At 38.3% G+C, this 13,948-nt stretch overlaps 1 long non-coding RNA gene across 1 annotated transcript; it reads left to right on the top strand.

Annotated features, from left to right (window-relative positions):
- The first annotated feature begins 6,912 nt into the window (after window positions 1-6,912).
- Window positions 6,913-13,733, top strand: LOC130453637 (uncharacterized). The gene is made up of 2 exons (XR_008911079.1): window positions 6,913-6,981; window positions 9,685-13,733. It is a non-coding gene; the product is annotated as an uncharacterized LOC130453637 (long non-coding RNA).
- The last annotated feature ends 215 nt before the right edge of the window (window positions 13,734-13,948 follow it).

The following is a 13,948-nucleotide window of genomic DNA, read 5'->3' as shown; positions in this document are numbered from 1 at the left end:
AATGTTTTTGTACAAACAAAAGCAGTGCAATCAAAATTTGAATGGAGGCAACAAATTGGGAAACAATCTTCATAACAAAAACCTCTGACAAAGGTCTAATTACTCAAATTTATAAAGAGCTAAACCAATTGTACAAAAAATTCAAGCCATTCTACAATTGATAAATGGGTAAGGGATATTAATAGGCAATTTTCATTTAAAGAAATCAAAACTATTAATAAGTACATGAAAAAGTGTTCTAAATACCTTAAAATCAGAGACATGCAAAAAAAATAATTCTGAGGTACTACCTCACACCTAGCAGATTGGCTAACATGACAACAACAGAAAGTAATGAAGGCTGGAGGGGACGTGGCAAACTTGGGACATTAATGTATTGCTAGCGGAGTTGTGAATTGATCCAACCATTCTGCAGGGCAATTTGGAACTATGCCCAAAGGGCAATAAAAGACTGTCTGCCCTTTGATCCAGCCATAGCACTGCTGGGTTTGTTCCCCAAAGAGATAATAAGGAAAAAGACTTATACAACAATATTCATAGCTGCACTCTTTGTGGTGGCCAAAAATTGGAAAACGAGGGGATGCCCTTCAATTGGAGAATGGCTGAACAAATTGTGGTATATGTTGGTGATGGAATACTATTGTGCTCAAAGGAATAATGAAGTGGAGGAATTCCATGGAGACTGGAATGACCTCCAGTAACTGATGCAGAATGAAAGGAGCAGAATCATGAGAACATTATACAGAGAGACTGACACACTGTGGTACAATTGAATGTAATGGACTTCCATATTAGCAATTCAATGATCCATAACATTCCTGAGGGCCTTATGAGAAAGAATACAATCCACATCCAAAGAAAGAACTGTGAGAGTAGAAACACAGAAGAAAAAACAACTGCTTGACTACATGGGTCAAGGGGATATGATTGGGGATATAGACTATAAATGAACATCTATGCAAATATCAATAACATGGAAATAGGTTCTGATCAAGGACACATATAATACCCAGTGGAATTGCATGTGGGCTACAGGAAAGTTTGGGGTAGGGGAGGGAGGGATAGAATATGATTCTTGTAACCAAGGAATAATGTTCTAAATTTACTAAATAAAATTAAGGGGAAAACGAAACAAAGAATGTCATTGCTAAGTTCCATAGTTCCCAGGTTAAGCACAATATGCTACAATCAACTAGGGGAAAAAAAAAACAAACTACAGTCTAAATATTATGGCGCTATAGGTAGCATAACAGAAGACCTAGCTTCCACAATATTAAAAACAACAACAACAACAGCAACAACAAAAACAGGACACAGAATGCAACATTTTGTAGAGCAAAACAATTGGGCTTAATATCAAGAATAACATATATAGCAAAGACAAACATAATTACAAAAGGTAAAAAATGCATATTAAAAAATGTAAAGTTTCACTATTCCTGGTGGAAAAGCCAGAACTCAGCAGAAAATTTGATTCATAAGAAACATATAAAGGTAAGGAAAGACTAATAATAAAAAAAAACACAAATTTTTAATTGTTTGATTCTTGTATAGGGAAATTTTATCTATGGTCCCTGAGAATGGCATCATTGCCTGGATAGGTGAATGTAATGAAATATGCCAAAATGGCTGTGGAATACACTAGAAGAAGCTAGAGTGGAATGACTATCTCATATGGAGGAAAAATGATTGCAATTTTATATCATCCAATATTTTAAGGGGAAAAACTAAATGAAATTCAAATGGAAATAGATAACAAAAAATAGATTGTAATTTAAATTTTCCCCTCATAGAATAAGATAAATCTAACCAATAAATAAAGAAGAAATTAGTTAAGGAGCTAAATGTATCTTAGATAAGTTATATATGATGGAGTACCTGAACACAACTGCATGAGTTTAGTAATATATCTAAGCCTGAGCATACACAAAATTCAACCATAGTTTCTGGTGGAACAACAATGGTTTACAGAGTATAAATATTCTGCAAAAGTCTTACTTTAATACTTATACTTTATCTTGCACTCCTGAGGGGTTGTGGCGCTGGAGCAAAAGTTCCACTGGGTGTGGCCATGCTGGATAGATAGATTGTTTTGGAAAGAACATGGTCCTGGCAACATATTGTCTCTGCTGCTTAAGGAACAATCTAGCTAAATATGGTCTTGGCAATGTATGTTAACTGAAAACCAAATGGATTAAAATGATCAAATTAAATGCTGATAGGAACATGGAGAAACAGATCAAATATTATATTGCTAGAGTACCTCTGAATTTTTCTATTCGACAAGATGGGAATATACATTCATACTCATTGACTTTGGGATGTCCTTATTAGAGTCAAGCCCTAAGGGAATTATTAAGAGGGTAAAAAAGCTGTGTGTTTATGAAAATATTTATGGAAGTTCTGTTTGTGGTGGCAAAATGACTGGAAATAATACAAATGGAACAAATGGGAGAAATGAGTGAATAGTTTGTGATATTTAAATATAAAGGATTGTTTTATGTTATTAGCCATGACAAATATTGGATATATAGAGAAAACAAGGGAAATATAAACAGGGAAGAAAAGAGAATAAAAATAATACATATTGTGATTACATTAAGAAAACTTAACAGCCACAAAATCATGAGAGAAAAAAGTATGGAGGTAAAACAAATTCAAAGGGAACTCAAAAGCAGAGAATGTTTATATTAGCACACACATATAATTTACTTACTTTTAAACATATGTAAACAATGTGGAATTTGTGGTTTTGCACATAATTTTTTATGCAATTATTTAGTTAATTTTTTTTTGGTGGTGGTAGTGGTTACTAAATATATAATTAAAAAGTTTAAAAAATCTCTATGAACTTTGAGTAATATAATGACCATTTATGATTCCGTACATGCAGATATGGATATAGATGGATTATATATAGATTAGATGAAATATAGATATATATTTACATATATATATATGTACTCTTTCCCACATTTTGTTTTCTCCTTCAGCATATAGCACAATATATCACTAGAATAAAATACTGATTATAGGAAGTTTTGATTAAAATTTTATGATGACAAAATTGAAAAAAAAAACATAAAGGAGTTTTGCATGAGCTTTGTTTTTTACTGGATGGATGTGTTCTGTTAATCTTCCTGTCTGCTTCCAGATTACTTTTTGACTAGAGTCCTCTAAGGAGGAGCTATGTCTTCTTAGTAATAAGAATGATGGACTCCAAATCTTCTCTTTTAGTAAAAAGTTCCAAATCATAAACTATAGCTTTTTTTTTTTTTTTGGTGAGGAGAGAAAGATCTCTTTTTCAGAAATCTCCCAAAATCATACATAGTGCTAATGAGAAAGATGGTCAGTCTAATAAAGAGTCACACACTTAATGAATAAGTGAAGCCAAAGCAACCCACATCTCAAGAACTGAATGTTCTTGTTTTCTTTTCTCCTGGTGTCCTCATGCTCCTCCCCTTGTGCAGGTCTGTGCTGGGCTGGGAGTTCATTTTCCCTTTTCATCTCTAAAGCTTAATTCTTGATTGATTCTGTCAAGCTGCTTAACCTGGAGGTCATGAACTTTTATAAAGATTGATAACTAATTTTCAATATAATTAGTTTCTTTTTAATTATATATGAAACTAAGTCACAAAGTCCAGCAACATGAAACTCTTTCTTTATGGACAACGATCAGTGTCCTAAGTCTGAACTGTGTGAGGGGTGGTGCAGAGTGGATAAGATAAGGAGAAAGTTCTGCTCTCTCTAGTTCCTTCATTTTCTTCTAGTCTCTTCAGTTTCTTAGAGCTCTTCAGATTTTTTTTAATGCTGCTACTCTACCCTCAGGAGTAAAGATAGATGATGCTAACCCTGTTTCATGTCATTGTTGGGAAAAAGTCAACGAGATTGGAGTTAATAGTCTCCATTATGTCTCTACCTCCAGCTTGCCTGGAAAATTTCCCATTGGGTGAGTTCTGAGAGTCTCTCTTAATTGAGTTCATTTTATTCTCAGTGGGACAACTCTGACTGTATTATCTGGTATATTTTCATATGCATGTTTTCTCTGATTTCTATTTTGCTATTGATCTGCATAACTGGGTTTCTTTGTTACTTCCTAAATGCTTACATTGGAGAACCAATAATATGTAGGAAGAGAGTCAGGACTTGAATATTCCTCTCCCCCCAAACCCCCCCACCCCAGTTAATGAACAGTGATCAGAAGTTTAGCTTGAATCTGAAAACCAGATTCCTGAGACCAACAGTATTCAAGGAAGCAGGTAGACAGATTTCTAGTTTTTTGCCTCTTCTCTCTGAGGAAAGCAGAATTATGATATTTCTGGCCCCAATCTTCTACTATCACTACTGTCGGGAATTAAATTATTCCTTGGACAAAAAAAAAATGGACACGAGGTGGCTAGAGATATCTCTTCTGTCTCAATTCAAGTTCTACAATGACACCATCATAAATATTTGGGGAAAGCTCTGACTACACACACACACACACACACACACACACACACACACACACGTGTGTGTGTATGTATGTGTATATATATATTTATATAATTTTATAAATTTAAAACTTTTTTTCCTCCTGAGAAGAGATCTTTAGGCATCACCATACTGCCAAAGGGGTTTATGACATGTAATGTATGGTAAGAAAGAAGGTCATACATACATACGCAGGGGAACTAGAGAGAGAAAGAGTTGAGAGAAAAGATAGAGGAAAGATTGATCTTCCCCTCTCTTCCCCTTGGGGAAGGTAACTCGGCTTTGTCTCCCTAAGGGACAGACTATGTCTCCTCAGGAAGTGGTTCTGAGAGGTAGAGGTTAAGAACTTGAGGAAAGAGCTTGGTGAAATGGCATGCAGTTTCCCTTCTTGGTCTCAACTATTGTTGGGAGACAAGATGGACCTTCCTGTCTCTAGGTCCTTCAAGTACACCAACTGCCACTCCCCCACCCCACTCCCCCAAGACCTGGGGTTACTCCTCTGCCCAGGGGAGAGGATTGCTCCTTGGATCTAGTTGTTTGGATCCCTAGGATCCTGAGCTAACCCTCCTATTTGGGGAGAGATATGGTCCTCCCCAAATCTTCAGCCCTTTCCTCAGTGTCAGGAAATAGTCAGAAGTGATCTAAGTAGTAAACACTTTATTTGGGTTGACTCAGGAAAGGGAGAGATGACAGTATTAGGTGAAGAAAGTGGGTAGCAGGAATCCTTATTGACTGGCAGACTGCCACCCCAAAATTCTTGTGGATCTAGGCTCTCAGCCTTGAACCCTCTTCTGGTCAGCTGCTGGTTTGATCCCTACTCCTGAGTTAATCTAGCTTGACTAATGGAGTACAGCACAAGTTAGGGAGAGAGATGGAGAATAGATCTTTGGAGAGAAGATTTCTCAGTAGAAGGCTTCCTTCAAAGTCCCTGACTTTGAGACTGAGAGATCTCAGGGGTTCACTGGGAAACAGTTGATATCCAGAGGGATCCCAGCTTAGGAGATTGTCTCTCACATTTTCAGCTGGAGGAGTGTCCCAGAGATCCATTGGATCTCCCCCAGTTTCTGTCTCCTGACTGGAATCTTGAGTTTTTTCCTCTTGCTCCTCCCCCCATGCTTCCTCTTTGTAGCTGATTTCTGCCAAAGATTTCTCTCTTATAAATTCCTCTCTTACAGACACAAAAACAAAACAAAGAACCCCTGCCTCAAGGATTATGCATAGCATTTCAAAGGACTACACAGGGGGCATGATTGACTCTTGACTAGCTAATGACAACTTGCCTTCTAATTTTTAGGTTCATAGATTTATATCTAGAAGGGATCTAGAAAGTCATCAAATCCAACCAGAAAAGGTAAATAATTTGCCCAGGTAAATAGCTACTAAGTGTTCGTAAGATTCTAATGCAGATTTTCCTGGATCCATTGCCTTATCCACTATACTCAGGCTCTAATTCTTTTCATAGAACATTTCTTCAACACTTCATAAAAGGAAAACAAATATGCTGTCTCTATCCAGGCAACCTGGCCTACTTGTTGTTTCCCATCCCCAAACTGTCCATTTAACTTCATGCCTTTGTACATTCTGTCCCCAGTCCCCAAATGCTCTCCCTTGTCTCCTCCCACTCTTGGAACAGCTACTACTGTACTACTGTAGCTGAAAGCAAATTTCTTTCCATTCATTTTATATTTTGTGAGATTTAAAAGACTGGGATGCCATAAACTATAATATTTAAAATAGTTGGAAGGCCATAAACTGTTGTAGCAGTCCACTCCTAACTAGGGGCAAGGGGAAAACAGTATGTGCAGATTGCTCAGTCTTGGGCATGCTCAGTAGTGCTCATGGCTAGGTAGGCCTCTGACCCTTGACCCCAGCTTCTCCCAGGTTAGGCGGGAAAACAGGTTTCTTTGTTCTCACCTGGTTAAGAGAAACCACACCTATGCCTTGTCATTAACCAATGAGAATCATCCCTATGTACTGTGTATATTTGCATATCAAAAACTATATCTAGCCCAGCAGGCTCCGCCTTCACTCTCTCTGCTCTCTGCCCTCTGCCCCCTGCTCTCTGCGCTCCTTCTCTTTCAGGCTACCTGATGGCTGTCCTTGTAGGAGCTTGGCCTCTGGCCAAGCTCCATCTTTAATCTTTCTCTATTCACCTCTCTGACCTGCGTGGTATGGATCTCAGGACTGGAATAGCCTACTGAATTGGTCCTTTGATCAGAGCTTAGCTGTGGCTCATTGATAATTAATAAAGACTCATCCTGAACACCTCATATCTCTATTAGGACTCCGTCACTTCCCTCGTGGTATCAAAACTTCTATCCTGTCTCTATCTTCCTACCTTGTGGCTTCTCTCACCTCAGAGAGAGCTACAGATGGCGCCCAACTTTCTCGTGGCATTCCACTCTTTTATTTCACACAGCGAATGGCAGAACGAGTTCCAGGACACGAGGCTAATAGTAGGCGGGTGCCGGAAGTCCAGGAAGGTTGCCGATCCTCTGGCCAAGGACGGTAAGTCCTCCTCTGCTTGAGGTGGGTCTCCCCTCTGAACCCTGCTCGACTCCTAATGTCGTAGCTTGATGGGGGAGAAATGGAAGTCTCAAGAGCTTAATTGCCTGAGACTGAATCAGGATGAGGGAAGCACACGATCGGTCAGAGAGGGATTCTTAAACTATCTCTGTCAGGGAGGTGCAGTTTCCCTCCCCCACCTGGGTCTGCTAGTCGGAGGCCTCCTCTCTCGGACCTGGATCTCCGGAGGTTAAGAAACACCTGAGGAGTGGTCTGAGGGGGAGGGGAAGAAAAAGGACATTTGACCCAGGGAAACCCTCACTAGGGGCGATTGAGAACTTGAAAAATCAGTCTGAAACAAACAGTTGCTAGAGCCTAGTGAATTTCAAAAGAAGCAACTGGGAAAAGAAAAAGCAGGAGTTAAAATTTCACCAGGAAAGCAAAGTCAAATTTACCTGCTCCTGACACAAAAGGCTCCAAAAGCCAGGCTGCTATTCATACGCAAAAGCGGGAAAGGCTAGGGAGGAAGCAAGGTAGAAACTGCTGCAGAATGCTAAGGAGTTCTTTCTTAAGCACTTCTTATTTCAAAAGTTCTGCAAGCTAATCTTTACAAGAAACTCCCTGTGCCTTTTCAGGAGAGGTCGGACTCAGATGCATTTGAAAGGCCTATCAGGAAGTGGTTGCTTTCAGGGCATTTAAAAGATCAGAATTACTTGGAAAAAACGGATAAAAAACAAAAAATTTTTTCTAATAAAATCGTAGGTCTCAGCACAATTAAGGAATCAAGGTAATAATCCTGAATTAGGTTAAATTCGGAACAGCCTAAGTTGTAAAAAGATATTGCCATTCTGTAACCAAAGGCAGAAGATTTTTTTTTAAACAAGCAAGCCTCCAAACTCATTTAGCATTTGAAAAAGGTCCTAGGGACTCTTTTGTTTGAGGTCCAGCCAGGTAAAGGCAGGCTTTACCTGGGCGATTGCAAATACAGTAAAGTAAGATTTGGGAATTTGAATTTTAATTTAGTTTTAATTGGGGTTGGATAGGCAAAATTATAAAGGAATGTCTGCTTATATTTTTTGATAAAGGAAGTTAAAAAAGGAGAATTAAAAAATCTTTCTCTGACTTTTGTTATATGCCACAGAATATCAGGACTAGAAATGTTTTATCTGTAGAGAAATTTTGGTATGAATCACGAGGTAATTAAAGTGCAAACAGAAAACTTTTAAGGTTTGGGTTTAAATCTGAAGCAGCTTGAAATGTTTTCTCTCTACCAGCCACATGGCTTGAGCCACGTGGAAGATAGCATCAGAGCAACTGAGGTTGCAAGTTTTATCACTAAGGCTGTAATTGGCTAGAAGAACAAATTTAATACTAAGATATAATAAGCATGAATTGGAATATGATTTAAAGGAATTTCTAAGGCTTTCTAATTTTAACTATGGAGGAATTATTAACACTTTTCTAAGCAGGACATAAAGCAACAGGATGAATCTTGAGCAGAGCTTATTCAAACAGCCTGTATGCAGTTCAGAAACTTTTTTACTGGGCATATTAACATACCTGTATCCAGAAAGCAAATGATTTATAACTAGAATAGCTTTTATATGGAAAATTAAGACACATGCTCAGCAGAGTAAAAGCATGGTTAGAAGGATTTAATCTGTTTACCAGTGGTTAATTATTAAGGCTATCAGGAACTCTGTTACTCAGTACAGTAATTTATTAAGGATTTGAAAGAGGCAATACTATCATGTATTGAAATTGCAGATATTGAAGCTGATCATGATATTGAAAAGAGACCTATGATAATAATGCAAATTCAAAGGTTACTGGCATAATTTGATTTACTTCTGCAGGGAAGATTTGCAGATTTGGCAGATGAAAGTAATGATTTTATTCACAGTATTAAGATCTTTTCAGTTATGAAGCTAAGGGAAGTAGTTCAGAAATAACAACTTCTATGCAATTGTTTGATAATTCTATGCATATTTGTACAGCATAAGACAATGCTATAATTTTAATAACTGCACAAGGTGGAAATTTGTCAAAAAGCAAAAATTGTGTGCAGGCAGACAAAGACTTAAGATCCCAGCACACATGGGTCAATTCATAAGTGATTTATAGAATGATATTTTTATGATTATGGGTTTGAAAAAGCAAATATTTAAGCATCTATACATGCTGTTTTGAACACACAGCTGCTGGCATTCTCTGCTCTAGCAGAGGGCCAGATCTATGGTACATCTATATCCTGAACAAGCAGGTGATATGGCTTATCAATGCAAACTGCTGTGGATTAATTTCACCCCTGATAGATATCCACTGTATATTTTGGAGCAAAAGGTGCATTTCAGTATGCTCCTGGCACAAAGGTTGAACTGTGAAAAGTGATGGGAGATACTTACTCTCCTGGTTTATGGGTTCAAGCTCAAATGAAGAAGTGAGCAAAGTGATTGCAGATTTTATAAATATCTGTGCACAACTGTCTATTCCAAACAGCTTGGAATAGCAGGGCTTTTAACAGCAATGCAAAGGCTAAATTGCATAGCTCATGGCTTACATGCAAGCTATGGTACAAAGAGCTCAAAGGAATTCATGAGCCCCAAGGTTCAAAAACTGAAGGTATATATGTTCTGTCACTTTCTAACTCTCTGAGACCCAATGAGGCTTTCATTTGGGGTCGAGGTTTTCTGTTTACTTTCACAGATACATGGAGTCCATGGAAGATGATTAAGAGCATCTGATGGCAAGAAAATCTGCCCGGAAGAAGGACAGAAGGCAGAGGTGTCTGGCACAGGACACCAGAAATACAGCACATGGACTGTAAAGACTGCCCTATAGGCAGGTTTAACACACTATACACACACACATGCAATTGTATGAGAAACAATGTACATGCAGAAGAGTATCATTGAGTCACTAACAGATATTCTGTTCTAGGAATATATGGGTATTTGGTAAAAGATCTAACTTTATTACATGCCTGACAATTTTGAATGGTATTGGTACAATGTGTAACTTGAAATGATATTATTGGAATTGTTCCATGTTAGCTAAATTTGATCAAATATCAAAAGGGTATAATTGGGAATGTTATGACAGTATAAGGAATGCTGTCCACTTGCAGCACAAAAGGGTATTACTATCCAAAATGTAATGATGATTATTGTCTTAAAGGGTACATTATATTTGCAAACAATATGTTTTTGCTAGAATCAGACTTATTTAGAAGTCAATTTTGTTAAGCTGTGACTGTTCCACTTTCATAAGGAAAAGAGGTGGATATGGTATCACTAATCATCTATCTTTTCTACACCCCAGAAAGAATATGTTAAAGCTTTGTAATAATCAATATTGAATGTAATGATAAAGATCACATTGTGTGAGATACCTGAAGTGGGTTAAAAATCATCAAGATATTAAGACTGTAAGGGACCCAAGGGGATGATAATGTTGGGTCGAGGTCTTGTTTGTATGTTCACAGATAATGAAAACATCTGGTTGCCCACGTCATGCTTCATGCCAGCTGATACAGACCAGGAAGAGAAGCAGACGGAAGGTGATGGCATCAGCTACCTACATGCCAGCCACAATCCAGACTCGCTGGAAGGACACTTCTTTGGTGACTGATATCACTCTAGAACAATGACATTACACTATTAGAGACATTGGCTATTAGGCCACTGATGGACACTTGTCATGCTGACATCCATTGAGATGGGGTACCCAGAGCAACATCAAGTATGCTAACTCAGAAGGACTAAATCACACTTGTGTCTGTACAAGACACCAGATACATCCCACATTCCAAAGACTTTGCGATGGGATTGAGATGAAATAGCTACAAATTGTCTAGCTACTAAAGTATACCTTGTATTTTGTATATGATACTGTCAAAGGGAATTCTGTATGCATTATGAATTGTATGCATTGTAAAGCTACCACTTGTATTGTAAGAAATGCTGTTATCAACAAGGGTATAGACCTTGGTATGACTCTCCAAAGAGCAGGAGATAGAAAACTCTCATCCATAGGATAGATCTGATACCTCTGACATCAAAAATGAGGTGCTAAGCAGAAAATGCTGCACAGCCATGTCTAATGGACAGATGACATTGATGTTACTCTCGAGAAGGGATGAGAGATCAGGAAAAAGACACTAGGAAGTCTTTAAGCAGGAACTTGAGTTATTGTAAGAGATCATTGACATCCAGGCAAAGATTATGTTCCTGACATTACATTAAGGGCTGACTACCATAGCAGTAGTTGAGTGTTAATACCATTGTTAACCATTACTCCTGATACCCTGTCTTTGTGGGTAATATCTTAATAGGAAAAATGTCTTGCTCTCCTCCAACAGTCCCAGAATTCAGACGGCCGCTGGATTCGGGATCTATTGGCTTCCCTTTCATATACTGGAAGACGTTCTGGTATATGGAAGTAAGACCTCATGAAAAACTGAGGGCTCTAGGTTTGACAATTTCTGTGGACGCGCAGTCATTGTCTCTCCTAGGTGGAAAAAATTATTATTGCACAAAAACTTGGAGCAAGGGCAAAGTATAATCTAAGTTTTACTGTTTTGGAGTATGGATTAAAAACATGACACAATAGGCACAGATAAGCGTGCAGAAAAAGCACATTGAATATTATTCACTGACAACTAGGAATGAAAAAGCTATGTCAAATGCTGTAGGTACAAGAAACTGTAGAAATTGTTTCTACAGGGGAAACAACTTAAGCTTCTATTTACCCAAACATTGGTTTGGTGGAATGAATTTTGCAAATATTGGTAATGGTATAGGCTTGGTTACCATATTGATGGGTTTATTTATACAAGCAGAGATTTAAAATAAGGAAGACATTAGGAATATGCAGTCAGAACTTGAAATATTACTTCATTATCACCATCATGGTTATTTAAGCTACAATTGAGAATGTAAAATGGATGGGAATATTGGTATTTGTTAAAAATTTGCACTGTGATTGATGTATTGATGTTTTTGCACAGCCTGTAATGGTGCAAAATTATGTTCATATACAAGGCGAATTTTGATCTATTTAGATCAGGAATTAGAAATCATTGGGAAAATAAGTTCTGATATTTTACATTGGCTCAGTTTCAAAGATACCACATAGACAGTGAGCCAAGAGAATCTTGTATTAATTTTGGGATCAGGTTCCCAGGATCAATTTTCTGAGATCATTTGACATGTGATAACATGATCCTCCAGAATTGTTAAGAGAGGATGCTTTTCTTTGAAGGGATCTCTCCCAACACACAAACAAAAAGAAAAGGGAGAGGAATCTTATAGAGATCAGTATTTATATTTTTAGAGGAAACTTTTAAAGTCACTCTTGATTGATCAACCTTGATTTTTTCTTTTACACTATTAAGGCCAGAATTTTTAAGTACAAAGAAAGTACTGTTAATGCTCTGATCCAGAATTATGAAGGTGCAAAGATTTCTAGAATTACAGTCACCTAACAGTCGGTGAACATGAGAACATGACAGCAATTGTTAATTTTCAGATGACCATACTGGAGAGTGATGTCTGATTGCATGTAAGGGGAATCATAATGAATCTTTCATTATGGACCAGACAGCCTCAGCCACGGTTACATTTTCCATGTGAAATGGATGTTTGAGGTTGGGAAATGCAGAGACATGGCGTACTGACACCCTCAGTCGCTGGATGTCCTGGCATCGAGCTACCAACCAGTTTCCTATGTGGCAGGCATCTGGCAGTGAGCACAGAAAGATCCCCAAGATGCAGTATCAGGACGAGAGAAAGGAAGGACTTATCCTTCATCTCCAGGGATAGTATTTTGCTAACTGTTGAAAAGGCTGACAACTTCTGATAGTCCAGACTGTGAATGGTGGCGTGTTTGGTTATTGCACCTGTCATGTGAACCATGGAGTCCTACCTCATTAGACCAGGATCAGTAGCGTGGAAATTATTTTCTTAACATTTTTATATCTACTAAGACTGTTGCATTGATCTTGAAATGCAGACAGACAGATAGAAAGATCAGTTTGGGAATTTTTAAGATTGATCACTGAATCAGTTTATGCTGATGTTCATTCTTGATTGGGATATCTAAGTTATACGATCAGGATGGGTTTTTCATCTCTGTATCAGAATATGATTATGCACCAGAGTGTTTGTATTTGTTAATGCTGTAATGTTGCTACATTTTGATATTACACTATTCATTTGTGTGTAAAACAAAAAGGGGGAGATGTAGCAGTCCACTCCTAACTAGGGGCAAGGGGAAAACAGTATGTGCAGATTGCTCAGTCTTGGGCATGCTCAGTAGTGCTCATGGCTAGGAAGGCCTCTGACCCTTGACCCCAGCTTCTCCCAGGTTAGGCGGGAAAACAGGTTTCTTTGTTCTCACCTGGTTAAGAGAAACCACACGTATGCCTTGTCATTAACCAATGAGAATCATCCCTATGTACTGTGTATATTTGCATATCAAAAACTATATCTAGCCCAGCAGGCTCCGCCTTCCCTCTCTCTGCCCTCTGCCCTCTGCCCTCTGCCCCCTGCTCTCTGCGCTCCTTCTCTTTCAGGCTACCTGATGGCTGTCCTTGTAGGAGCTTGGCCTCTGGCCAAGCTCCATCTTTAATCTTTCTCTATTCACCTCTCTGGCCTGCGTGGTATGGATCTCAGGACTGGAATAGCCTACTGAATTGGTCCTTTGATCAGAGCTTAGCTGTGGCTCATCGATAATTAATAAAGACTCATCCTGAACACCTCATATCTCTATTAGGACTCCGTCACTTCCCTCGTGGTATCAAAACTTCTATCCTGTCTCTATCTTCCTACCTTGTGGCTTCTCTCACCTCAGAGAGAGCTACAACTGTTATAATTAAAATGGTTGATTTTGTAAACTGTAGTGAGTTAAAATGGTGGAAGATATAAATTATGATAGATATAAGAGAGGGTGAGTAAATTTGACCGCAGGA

Source organism: Monodelphis domestica, chromosome 4 (genome assembly GCF_027887165.1).
Source record: "Monodelphis domestica isolate mMonDom1 chromosome 4, mMonDom1.pri, whole genome shotgun sequence".
In the NCBI taxonomy this organism is placed as follows: domain Eukaryota; kingdom Metazoa; phylum Chordata; class Mammalia; order Didelphimorphia; family Didelphidae; genus Monodelphis; species Monodelphis domestica.
Note: the sequence above shows the minus strand (reverse complement) of the source record. Positions and strands in the feature narration are given on the sequence as shown.